Source organism: Octodon degus, unplaced genomic scaffold, assembly GCF_000260255.1.
Source record: "Octodon degus isolate 3935 unplaced genomic scaffold, OctDeg1.0 scaffold00251, whole genome shotgun sequence".
Classification (NCBI taxonomy): domain Eukaryota; kingdom Metazoa; phylum Chordata; class Mammalia; order Rodentia; family Octodontidae; genus Octodon; species Octodon degus.
The window spans coordinates 2,139,744-2,151,891 of record NW_004524827.1 but is presented as its reverse complement, the minus strand read 5'-3'; the positions used below and the strand labels follow the sequence as shown (position 1 = coordinate 2,151,891).

Here is a 12,148-nt window from a genome sequence, read left to right as displayed (position 1 = left end):
TTAATTTTTTAAATGTTTTTCATCATATTCTGTAGGAACTTAAAGTTCAACATATCAATACTTGATGAAAAATACCTGTTCCATGTTATGCCTAAAATGTTTGATATTCAGACAGACAGTGAGGTTGAGTTTAACAGCCTAGGTTGTATGGTAATAACAATAAGCTTCACTTCTGGAAGATTAACAACCTAAGTTTGCAGACCAAAATTAGAGAAAAAGGAGGGTTGCAAGGAAAGCCAACAGTTTGGCCCTAGCCTTCCAAGGTCAATTAAGACTCAGGACATATGAGATCTTGTACTGTAACGTCATGTAACTCAGTAGTGCCCAAAATTTTCTGATCAAGGAGATTATGGGACCAAGAGGAAAGTGATTGATGATGTAGAGTTTGCCTAAGGAGAGTCACATGGAGAGAAAGCATTTTCTCAGCCTTTCATGGGGAGCACATTGGGCAAGCAATGGCTGTGACTCATCCACATGGCTAACACTGACAAAGGATCTACAATCTGAGGTATAGTATGTCAGGATAAATCCTGAGGGCATTTCACTGACCTTATCAGATCCAAGAGCTGCAACTCTTGTTGCATAGGTCTTGCTATATCTTGCTCTTAGCCATCCAGTAGAAAAGTATAAAAAAGAAGTACAAGAAGTAAAGCCATGCTGTTATGTTGAGCTATAGGGGACTCAGGTCAACAATTTCTGACACTGCCAGTCAAGGGGAAAACCCAATACTATTATGGATTACTGGACTCTTTTAGAATATTTTTGCTGAGTTAACACACCTATAATATTCAAATGATGGAACTTAACCAAAAAAGGGTATTCATCTGTCCATTTTGTATCTGTGTATTAGAAATAGTTAGAATAGATATATAGTTACATTCTCTTAATGAATAGAGGGATTTCTTGTGATAGTGTTTGTAAATAGGATATCATGTGTGCATCTTGTATAGCAAATAACCGCTAGGAAGAGAGTATGCAATGTGTTAATTATTGAAACTGTCCTACCAATTTGATTTGAAACTGTCTCATTGCTATTTGTCTGTCAATAAAATTATGGAACAAAAGAAGAAATAAAGAGGCTTGTCTTGTGATGAAAAAAAAAAAAGAAAATATACCTTTTAACCTAGTCAGCTATGATCCTTTTTATCTTCTATAATGTTTCGAACCCTGTTGTCACATGCAGCTAAAACATTTGAGCAATTTTTATAAGAAAAGAGAGCACCTTATTACCTCAACTGATAAGCTTGAGCATCTTTTCCTTTCACTAGTGAAATTTAGTGTCAAGATACTAAGCCAGAGAGTACTCCAAAGAGCTATTTCTGAAATCCATGGAGATCAGGAATCTAGGTTAACAGGGCACTAGGACCGTGGCTATAGTGCCTGATTCTGTGAACACTAATTTGTTTTTTGTTAAATATATAGATGCATTCTTTTTATGTCTCAAGGGATATTTATATCTCTACTTTAAATGATTTATCATTATTGGAAATAATATTCTCTGAAGTTAGGGCTGATCTAAAAACATTGGAATCATACTTTTGGTATACGTTTTGGCCTTTTTTTAAAAGTAAGGATTTTGTTTGGACATGCAAGAACTGGGTAGCCTCATGAATTATGATTTTATATATATATATATATATATATATATATATATATATATATATAGAGAGAGAGAGAGAGAGAGAGAGAGAGACAGAGAGAGAGAGAGAGAGAGAGAGAGAGACAGAGAGAGACAGAGAGAGAGAGAGAGAGACAGAGAGAGACAGAGACAGAGAGACAGAGACAGAAAGAGAGCTAGAGAGACAGAAATACAAAGAGAGACAGAGGTTGATCAATAAACTGTGGGAATTGCTGTTCAGACTTCATACTGGTAGATATTTTTCATGGTCCTTATCAGAATAGAGGAGCCCCAATAAAGGAATTAAGGAATATATGCAGCCTTAGCAGTGGTGATGGAGCAGGGATCAGTAGTTGTAGTATTAAGTAAGGATACAAAACAGAATCTAATCTCCAGAAATTCATGAATAAAAATAAGACTAGAAAGAAGAATTAAGCATGCATTGAAAGTAGAGTATCGTAATTGTTTATATGATGTAAATAAGTCAATAAATAGATTCTGTTTGTGTCATGGGAACTGAAAGTCCCCAAGAGACATTTGGTTGTACGAAAGAACAAAATTACAATATTCATTTAGCTTGAAAAGGAGCAGGATGAAAAAGATTTCAAGGACAAAAGCAGCGTCCACAGTCACTCATTTAGTCAAGAAGATTTTTTGGCATGCTTATCAGGTACCAGGTGGTGTACCAGACATTAGAGATATAGTAGTAAGAGAGATTGATGACTTTCCTTCTCATACAACTTGCATTAATATGGGAAACAAACAATAAATGAATAAAAACACATATGTAATGGGTTAGGTATGAACAAATACTATAAAGAAAAATAAAGTAAGACAAGTAGATGAATGATGTGATGGTGCCCCCGACCTGAGGTCCTATAATGGCTGTGGTAGCCAGGGGCCTTCTCTGAGTAGTGAACATTTAAACCGAGGCATGAATAAAGTATAGGAGCCAAAAATACAAAATGTGGGGGAAAAGAGACAGCATTCCAAACAGCCTGATTAATAAAGGATTATGCCCTGATGTGGTATTACGTTTGCAAGATCAGACACATAGAAAACGGGATAACATAGTTGGATCTTAGCAATATGAGGGAAGTAAAAGCAAGTTTGTGTGGAGTCCTGTAGGCCATCATGAGATTATTATTTTCAGTGTGATAGAGTTGGATAATTCTAAACAAAGGAATCAAGTGATAGGAAAAATTAACCTGGCTCCTAGGTAAAATAATATTTTATACAATCAGAAATTAAAACAACAAAATTGTTATTCCTTAAGTCCAGGTGCAGCCTGATGGTGTAGTTGAGGGCAGGAGCCATGGTGGTGGGGAAGAGTGAGTAGATTCAAAAGGATCTGGGTTTGATCCATGGCACTGCATGCCGTGCTGGCCTGGAATCCTGAAGCAGAGAAAACACCCTGTAGGCTAACTAGCCCAGACTCCAAAGTCATATATTCAGAATCACCTATTTGAGAGGTTTTTCTATGTAATTTTTTTTGGAATGTCAGTTTTTCCATCTGTAAAATGAGGAAGAAACATATATAATAAATACTAAACAAATATTATCTTTAATACTACTAATTCTGGTGATGATAATAAAAATTTGAGAATCTTCTATAACTGGACTAGTATTTACCTTTATCAAATTTATGTTTCCTCCCAGGAGAAAGAAATGGGGTTGAAGCTTGTAAATAAATGGCTTCAGTGAAGGAAACTTTGGTGCCTGATATTGAACTTGAGAGAGGTATTCTACGATTTTATAAATATGTCCAGTTTCTTTAGTTTTATATTTTTTCACTAATGTCACCTTTTTGTTTTGTTTGTCTTTCATGGTTTCTTGGACAAGTTCTTTCATATAATCTTCTAGGTTAAGAGATAAATCAAATATTTTCTTCAGCTGGGCATTCTGCCATCTTCAGAACAGTTCTTCTGGAACTTTAATAAGCAAAGAGATGCAAATACTGACAGCAGTAGGTGCAGGGGCTGTGCTTATGACTCCGAATTTCTAACACACTCCAGATGATGTTCTTGGTGTTACTTTTCATGCTCCAAACTTTGAGGAGCCTGGAACTAAGTGGCCTGTCTGGAGAATGGTAGAAAATGCAGTAGACTGAGGGCAAACAGTGACTTGCGTGTCAAATATGTACAACGAGATAGCCCTGTGTCACACCTGCCATCCACTTCTGCTCAAGAAGTTGTTTGTCCATCAGGTTTAAAGGATGTATTCGGGTATAGGGTACTGGGTAGTGAGGTTATAAAAATAGGAAAGCTGCATATGATTCCTTTTGGCCTCATGCTTCCCTGAAACAGATGTCAGTGCACAGCTGTCTAATACAAAGAAAGCTTCTGAGAAAACTCTCAGTGGAGTAATATATCTTGTTTTTATCATTTTCCTCTTTATAATGTTTGCTTTTCTCAATTCGATGAAAAATCACATAATGGCATTTTACCGTAGCCTGTTTGAATGGATAGGACAATGGAGAAATAATGTAGTCAGAAAAGTGTTCTGAAAACTAAAAGAAGTTTATCTGAGAAATGTTTGTGCAGAGCATAAGCAACCATTAGAGATGAAATTTGAACAAAATGAAAAATCATTCAACATAAATTGTATCTTTTTATCAGAAATACTTGTAATATACAGAAAGATTTTCATTTTGATTACTGAGATAAAATGTGGCTTTCAAATATATTGTTCCAATATGACCAGCATATTTTGTTGCGAAATGGTCCTTTCTCAAGGCTTTGATAAATGGAGATTGAAGCAGACAGTGTATCCAGATGCTCCTGAATCTCCTCTGATGCCTTGCCTTTCAGCAAGTTAAGCAGAAATTGATGGTGACAGTGAAGCTTGTTAGTTTGATATTTCACTGTGATTCACCCCTTTTATGAATGAAACACTGAGATTACTTTGCTTATTTTAGATGCATTTATTATCTTTTTATCTTATTCAGTCTTTCATTTGTGTTTACCTGATTCAGTCTTTCATTTGTGTTTAACTTCATTTATTATTTGAGCCATAGCACTTTAGGTATTTTATCTTGATTGATGGATTGATTTGATTGATTGACTGATATGAGAGATGGTATAGTTAGATAGCTACAAACATGAGCTTTAGAGACAGATTTGAGTCCCGACACTGCCATTTATTATCTCTGTGGTTTGGAAAACTTATTATTTCAATTCTCTGTCAGTTTTTTCTCTACAAAATGAGAATGATCATACTCCTTACTCGTTGCTTTTAGGTAACACGTGAGTCAATACAAATAAAACAATTAAATTCTGACTAGCAGGGCAGGAGAGATAGCTCAGTGGTCCAAGCACCTGACTGGCAAGTGCAAGGACCCAGGCTTGATCACTGGCACTGCATGCCGTGCCAGCTTCACCATGGCCCACTATGCCAGCCACAGAAACCTGGCATGATGATGCACACCTATAATCCCAGGGCTGGGGAGGCTGAGACAGGAGAATCACTACGAGTCTGAGCTGTGTAGTGAGACCCTGTACCAAATGCATAAATAAATAAGATTTTAAAATCCCAACTATGATCAGAAGTCACTAAGCATTCAGAATACACTGGTTATCCTTATTAATGATGCATGGTAAACCACTTCATGCCATGTTCATATTTTATCTCCTCTGCCAGACTCCAAACACATTTAAAGTATTCATTTCACTTTTTGTCTATTTTCTCCAGCCATTTATTATTTCTTTAATGTTTCCCATCCTCACTATAGATTTGTTTTGCAGATGAAACTACCAAGGGGTACATTATAAATTTAAAAAATGGAAGATACAATTAAGAAAAACTGCCACCAACAAACAGTATTTAATGAGGTAGGGTAAAAAGAAAGTACATATTTTCTTAGTAATAGTTAATACTAATTATAATAAGGCCTATTTATCAGGTACCTACTTTACTATATTAGACACTTTAAGTTTTTCCACTGACTATTTTTCACCGCAATTCTATGAACTAGGAAGTTGAAGCTCATAGAAGTTTAGAAACAAGTTCCAAGTCACCCTGGTAGGATTCAAGCCAAATACTGTCTTATTGAAAATACTTATTGTATTGCCTCATCCCTTGTGAAATTGTCTTGATATAGGATTTTTGGTTAAAACAGCTGAATTTCATTCACATAATAGTTCTGCTTCTTATGAGCTGTATGACAATTTGGAGTGCAGAACCAATGTATGTGCAAAAAGACACTTTAAATTTAAAGCTAAAGTGAAAACATATTTTTAGAAGAAATCACCTTTCTTCCATTTTCTCACCAGACCTCTGCTCTATCCTCAGTATTACATAAGTCTTAAGTTAATCACGTCCAAGTTCCTTCATCACTACCAACCTAAGACTGCACGTCCTCTCTTATCTTGCTCTTCTGATTTTCCTTCCAGTGATAAATATTGCACATCTGAAAACAGTGTCTTCCTTTGCATGTTACAATACTTGAACTAGCTATCACATCTTAATAAGTAAGTACTACTCAGAAACAGTAGCCCAGAACTGAAAGAGAATGATCAATACTGTTGGTTCAAGTCCAGAAGTACTATAATGAGCATCTTGGACATAAACTGGATTACTTCAGCTGATTTATAGCCATAGAAATGGCAGATTATTAAACCACTAATAATTTCCTAGTTTTATTTTGCCTTGAGGACAATAATTTCAAGAGATTCTCTGCCTCCTTGATCACATCTGACTTTCCTGCTCTTATAGATGGATATTGTGAGAAGGAGGAAGAAGTAGAGGAGAAGGAGGAAGAGGAGGAGTAGGAGGAGGATGAGGAGGAGGAGGAGGAATTAGTTAAGGGTAAGAGTAGAGACAGTGGTAGGTCAGGGAACAGGAGAACCTGTGTATGCTCTTCTTAGCCCCAAGCATTCTTAACATGAGAATACATTTTGCCTTATATTGATGTATTCACCTGAATCATATAATGTCTTTAAGATTTTGATTATATCTTTAATCCTTTGCTTTTCTTCCAATTTGCATATCATTTGCAAATTAGGAAACATTTTCCATATCTTCATGCAAATAATTCCTTTCCTATAAAAATCTGTTAATGAAAATTTAGAACTAAGGTCTTAATTGCTTGAAAATCAACACTTGGAGCTAGAAAATTCAGTTAAGATTCTGTAGCAACAGAGTCTATTATTATTTTTTAACCATTAAATTTTATTTGATTTGTGAAATAAAAACTTTTTTACATAGTAAAAATATAAGATGTTGATATTAAAAATATTTTTAGAGTTATGAGTTACTCTGCAATATGCTTCACGCTAAGGAAGGGTCTACAGGTGTTCAGGGTCTCACTACTAGATCAGACTCATAGTGATCCTCCTGTTTACAGCCTTCCAAGAGCTGGGGCGCTCACCACCATGCCCAGGCTCAATTGCTGTCTCAACACACACCCCCAGGGGCAGGGACGGCAAGGCAGGCTGGGATCGAATCCTTGGCCCCTGCACCTGCTTGCAAGTACTTTAATCCACTGAGCTATTTGGCTGGCCCTAGAACAATTATTTTTAAAATTACCAAAAATGAGACTCTATAAAACTCCAGAAAAACAAATAAATTTGAATTGTGACTCTATTACATTTTCTTTACCATTTGATTCTTTAGTTTTCTCAGGATAGTCTTTTTCTTGAACAAAGCAAATAATAGTGATACTACATGTTATGGGTAGAAAATTAAGAGCCGTTATACACAATTATTTAAAAATGAATTGAATTATTATTGAACATATCATTTTATTCTAAAAAAACAAACAAGCCATGTAATAAGCTTAACTACCTTGAAGCAGGCCCTACTTCCTCTAAACCAAGGATTTGCAAGGCTTCCCAGATATCCTTTGAGAAAACCCTTCATAGATTAAGTTATTCAGAATACCAAAAGGTAGGTACAGATCAGGAAGATAAGTGGCCAGCCAGTAAACTTGCTGTTACTCCACAGTCACTAAAATAGTCTCCAGAAGGTAAAGGAAAAGAATGACTCAATAGAACAGTGCACAGGGTTCAGAGACCCAGAGCAGTCTGCCGCTGTTACTTTTTTCCCCTATGAGCTGAGGCTCAACTGTTTAGTGAGATGCAGTAGAGATTAAAGAAGAGTATCTGAAGAAATTAAAAATGAGAGGTACACGTCAACATTTTTTACTTTTGGTGAAGTCATACGGTTTCCATCACTGAGCAAACTGCAGGGCTTTCTTCCTCTGATCCTCAAAGCTTTCATGGACACCCTTCTGCCAAAGTCTTGGTTCTACATCTAACATCCCTCCAATGATTTCCTAATTCTGACTATGTGAGTCCTGTTATTCTTCGGAGTCTTAACTGAGTCTCCTGTTAAGCAAATTGTCCATTTTGTTGCTTTCCAAAGTAATGAGAGAATTTGTGCTGATCTTCAATGACATGGGCAAATCCTCCTTGGAGGCCAAAGTCCACCGAAAAGTAAGGTAAGCCCCTGGGAACAGACTTTCTGATGTCTTTTGTAGAAAGATCAATTAATTTCTTTTTCATGGACCACTCCTCATCAGATGTCATTATGACTTTCTTAAAATAGCCAGGAGCCATGTCATCCATTTCCTTTGGGAGAGGAATACATTCATAAACCCTGTGATACTGTTTCTTCATGCCTATATTAGTTTCTAAAAAGATGCAGTCCAACCCTTCATCTTCAAACATCTTTACTAACAGTTTCCTAATGTAGTGGCTGATACATTGTGTCAACTTGGACGGATGACTCTGCAGCTCTGCAGCGGTGCACTTCTGGCTGGTGGGGGCCCTGCCCTGGGGCACAATTGGTTCTACCCCAGAGTGACTCAGCACAAAGAGACCATATAAAGGGCTGAGGAAGTAGTCGATCTTCCAACTCATGGGAAGAACTTCAGTCTTCGCATTCAGCTTGGACTTCATCACCTGGCTTGCAGAGCAGACTCTTCCACCTCTGGCTTGGATCCTTCACCTTCTGTCACAGACTCTTCAGCATCCATCACAGACTCTTCAGTCTTCCCATCAGCCATTCCCAAAAGCTTGTAATCCACATGGTCAGGTTTAGCCACAGCAATGACCCCACTCCTGCGGTACCAAATTCTGTCTTACTCTTTTGTTGTTGCTGGGACACATACCCAACACCCAAATTGAAGTAAGAAAAGGTTTATTTAGCTCACAGTTACTGGAGGTTTTAGTCTATACTCAGCTGGTTCCAGGGCAGAGTGGCACATGGAAGAGAGCAACCTTTCATGGCAGTGGCAAAGAGCAAAAGCACAAGGGAGGGGTAGCAGCAGCTCAAGCAGCTAGCTTCTCTTCCCTCCTTACATTGTAATGCAAATTACTTGCCCCAGGGCAGGTGCAGCATCCACACCCACAATAATCAATCAAGAACTCCAGAAGCTGCCTCAAGACTGCATGTGGCTTTGGGAAGACAACTAGATACAAACCATAATATCTGAATTTCCTCCCAGATGTCTTCATCCAATAAGGTAGCAGCTCAATAAGCTGCAAGGGAACTATTAGGCAGTGCCCCTCAGAAAGAGATCAGAAGTTGGGTAAACATAAATAAATCTTAACACCTATTGCAACAATAAGGTGCTTGGGAAATTGAGAGCTGTCAAAACAATACAGACATTTTTCCATTTGTGCAGCAAAATGCTGGTGCTCAGCAATAGCCTTTTTCCTCTGACTCTTCCTCCTCACCAAGACACCTTCCCTCAGCTGCTTTGGATACAAACATGTCATCTAGAGTGCAATAGTCTCCTTCTGATTTTCCCATAAACTTAGATGCCATTCTTATAAAAAGTTTGTTTTGAATACCCATTTATGACAAGACTAAACAAAAAAAGGAGATACAAAGGAAGGACCATTTTGTATCTGTGTATTCAAAATAGTTAGGATAGATATATAGCTACTTTCTCTTAAGTCAATGAGAAGAAAGATTTGTACTAATCGTGTTTGGGCAGGATATTCTGTCTGCCTCTTGTACTATAAATAACCACTATGAAGACAACAATATGCAATGTATTAATTATTGAAACTGTCCTACTAATTGGTTTTGAAACTGTCTCATTGTTATTTGTTTCTCCATAATTTTTTTTACAAAGTTTCTTTTGACTTTCTGCTGTTCCTATCTTTTCATTTTTGGCTAAATCATTCAGGCTTATATGATCATCATCAGAAAAGTATCTGACTTTTTCTTTTTCTTTATGGGTAGCAACCCTGTGTGTCCTACTTCCTGCTTATGACTCCGGAGCCTCTGCTGTGCTCAGTGGCCAGGATCTTCCAGACTCATCTGTCCTGACAAGGATCACTTCTCCTCGGTCTACACTCTCCTCTGCTCCTGTTCTTTTTGATGACATTGTGCTACAGTTTCTTTTAATTTATTAGCCTTTTCAAGTGGGCTTTAAGTTGTTGGGCCAATTCTATGTTCCCCATCATCTCTGCCTTAATAATCTTGGCCCCTAATTTGTTCTTCTCATCAACACTCAGGACATGGATGGACTTATCCTCCACACCAGCAAACGTAGACTCTGTCCTCCCAGTGTTCTCTCACACTCTTGGCTAGCAATTTTTCTCCCACGTCTCCTGAAATGTGTCCAGAGTCAATGCTGCTACTTTTTTCCATTGCCATCTTACTTGAATGTTTCTTGTCCCTTCCCCCATCAGATTATCTCTAACACATTAATCTGTCATTATTTTTCATGGGTTTTTGGAAGGCACGTTGCAAAGAACCCTGAGCTACTGCTAATGTTGATGAACTAGACAGTTCAAAATTTCTAGCCTTGAAGTGAGATGACAGTTCATCATCATCAAAAGGTCTTAAGAATTTAGGTCTCAGATTTCCCAGAGACTCAACCTGTTGATTTTGCCTTGAATTAAATTCTCTTTTATGTGATACCAAAGACATGTGTTTTAGTTACTCATCTCTTGGTTGCTGATACCCAAAATGGAGGAAGGAAAGATTTATTTAGCTCACAGTTACTGGAGGTTTCAGTCCATATTCAGCTGGGTCCAAGGCAGAGGAGCACATAGCAGAAAGCAAACTTTCTTGGCAGTGGCAAGGAGCAAATGAGCAAGGGAGGGGTAGCAGCAGCTCAAGCAGCTAGCTTCTCTTCCCATCTTACATAGTAATGCAAATTACCTGCCCCAGGGCAGGTGTAGCATCCACACAATAATCAACCACAAACTGCAGAAGCAGCCCCATGACTACAGAAGGCTTTGGGGGGACACCTATACACAAACCATAACAACATATATCTTTTATCTTTTTCATTATCACTAAATTTATCTTTACTGCTACTGTTTGTAATCTCTGTTGTATCATGCCTATCTCTTGAACTTGTATTTTATTCTCCTAAATCTAATTTCCTACTTTTTTATTTGTTTGTACTTTATCTGAATATGGTGGTTTCCTCCACCACTCTTGTCTAGAATCTTCATTTTTGGATTCAGTTTTTTCAGTGTCTTCTAATTTCAACTGAAATATTTCCATTGACCTATATCTTTCAGCTACAATGTACTCAAATTTTCTGTTTTGTTTTTCAGCCTGTTCTTTCATTCTTTGGTAAGACTTTCTAAGCCAGTTTAATCAACCATCCTCTATTCCTAAGGCTTTAGTAAGTGATGATACACTACAGTCTTCTGATAAGAGACCTGTCCCACCATCCTTCCAATGTGGATTCAATTCTCTTTCAAGCAGTTTGGACTGCTCATGTGCTTCGTTCTTCTCTCACCCTATGTTCCTTGTCATTTCTTTTTCAGTTTTAGGTGATGGTGATGACACAGTATTACCAGACAAAAAAAAAAATCTGCAGTCATCCCATGCATCCCTCTGAATAACCTGGCTGTCATCTTCTTCTTTTGAACTCCTCGTCTTTCACTTTCCAGGTGTTTTGCCTGCCAGGAGTCTGGGATGGAGCAGCCTCAACCCACTCATCCTCAGAGCTTGATGAACTATCAGTTGATTCACATTTTTCATAGTTCTGCCTCTTGCTCTTTTTTTTTTTGCTTTTCTTTTTTTAATTTTTGAATGCTTACCTTTTTTCTTCTTTTTCTTCAGAGAATGTTCCTTTGAGAACTACTCAGTTCATTCATTGACATTAGGTAGCATCCATATATCCTCACCTCAAAGTCATTTAAGTTCTTTCCATCGTCTTTTTCAAAATTGGCTTTTGCCTGATGCCTCCACCTTGGCAGTTCAGGTCTGCTCCTTACACTCTTTGATACTCTTTTCAGTTTTAAATCTGCCACTGGAACCTGCCATAGTTTTTGCCGTCATAAAGCTAGGAAGCCATCAGGCAATTAACTGTATAAATGTTAGCTAGTAATATTTTGGAATTAACATGCTAGTTTAGGTACCTTTAGGATCATATATAAGATAAAATGCTATTCAAAAATAAAATAGTTCATTTTGTTTCTCTGGATATAAATTATGGAAAACTCCGAGTCTCTTCAATTATTTTACTGCTAATAAAAATTATGTTCATTTTTTTCTACTAGTTAATGAGAAAATGCTTCATTACTTTCAAAATATGACAAATTTAATGTCCAT

General features: G+C 37.3%; 1 pseudogene; it reads right to left on the bottom strand.

The window, feature by feature from the left end:
- Nucleotides 1-11,875, bottom strand: part of LOC101587020 — a 148,481-nt pseudogene extending 136,606 nt beyond the window's left edge.
- Between the last annotated feature and the right edge of the window lie 273 nt (nt 11,876-12,148).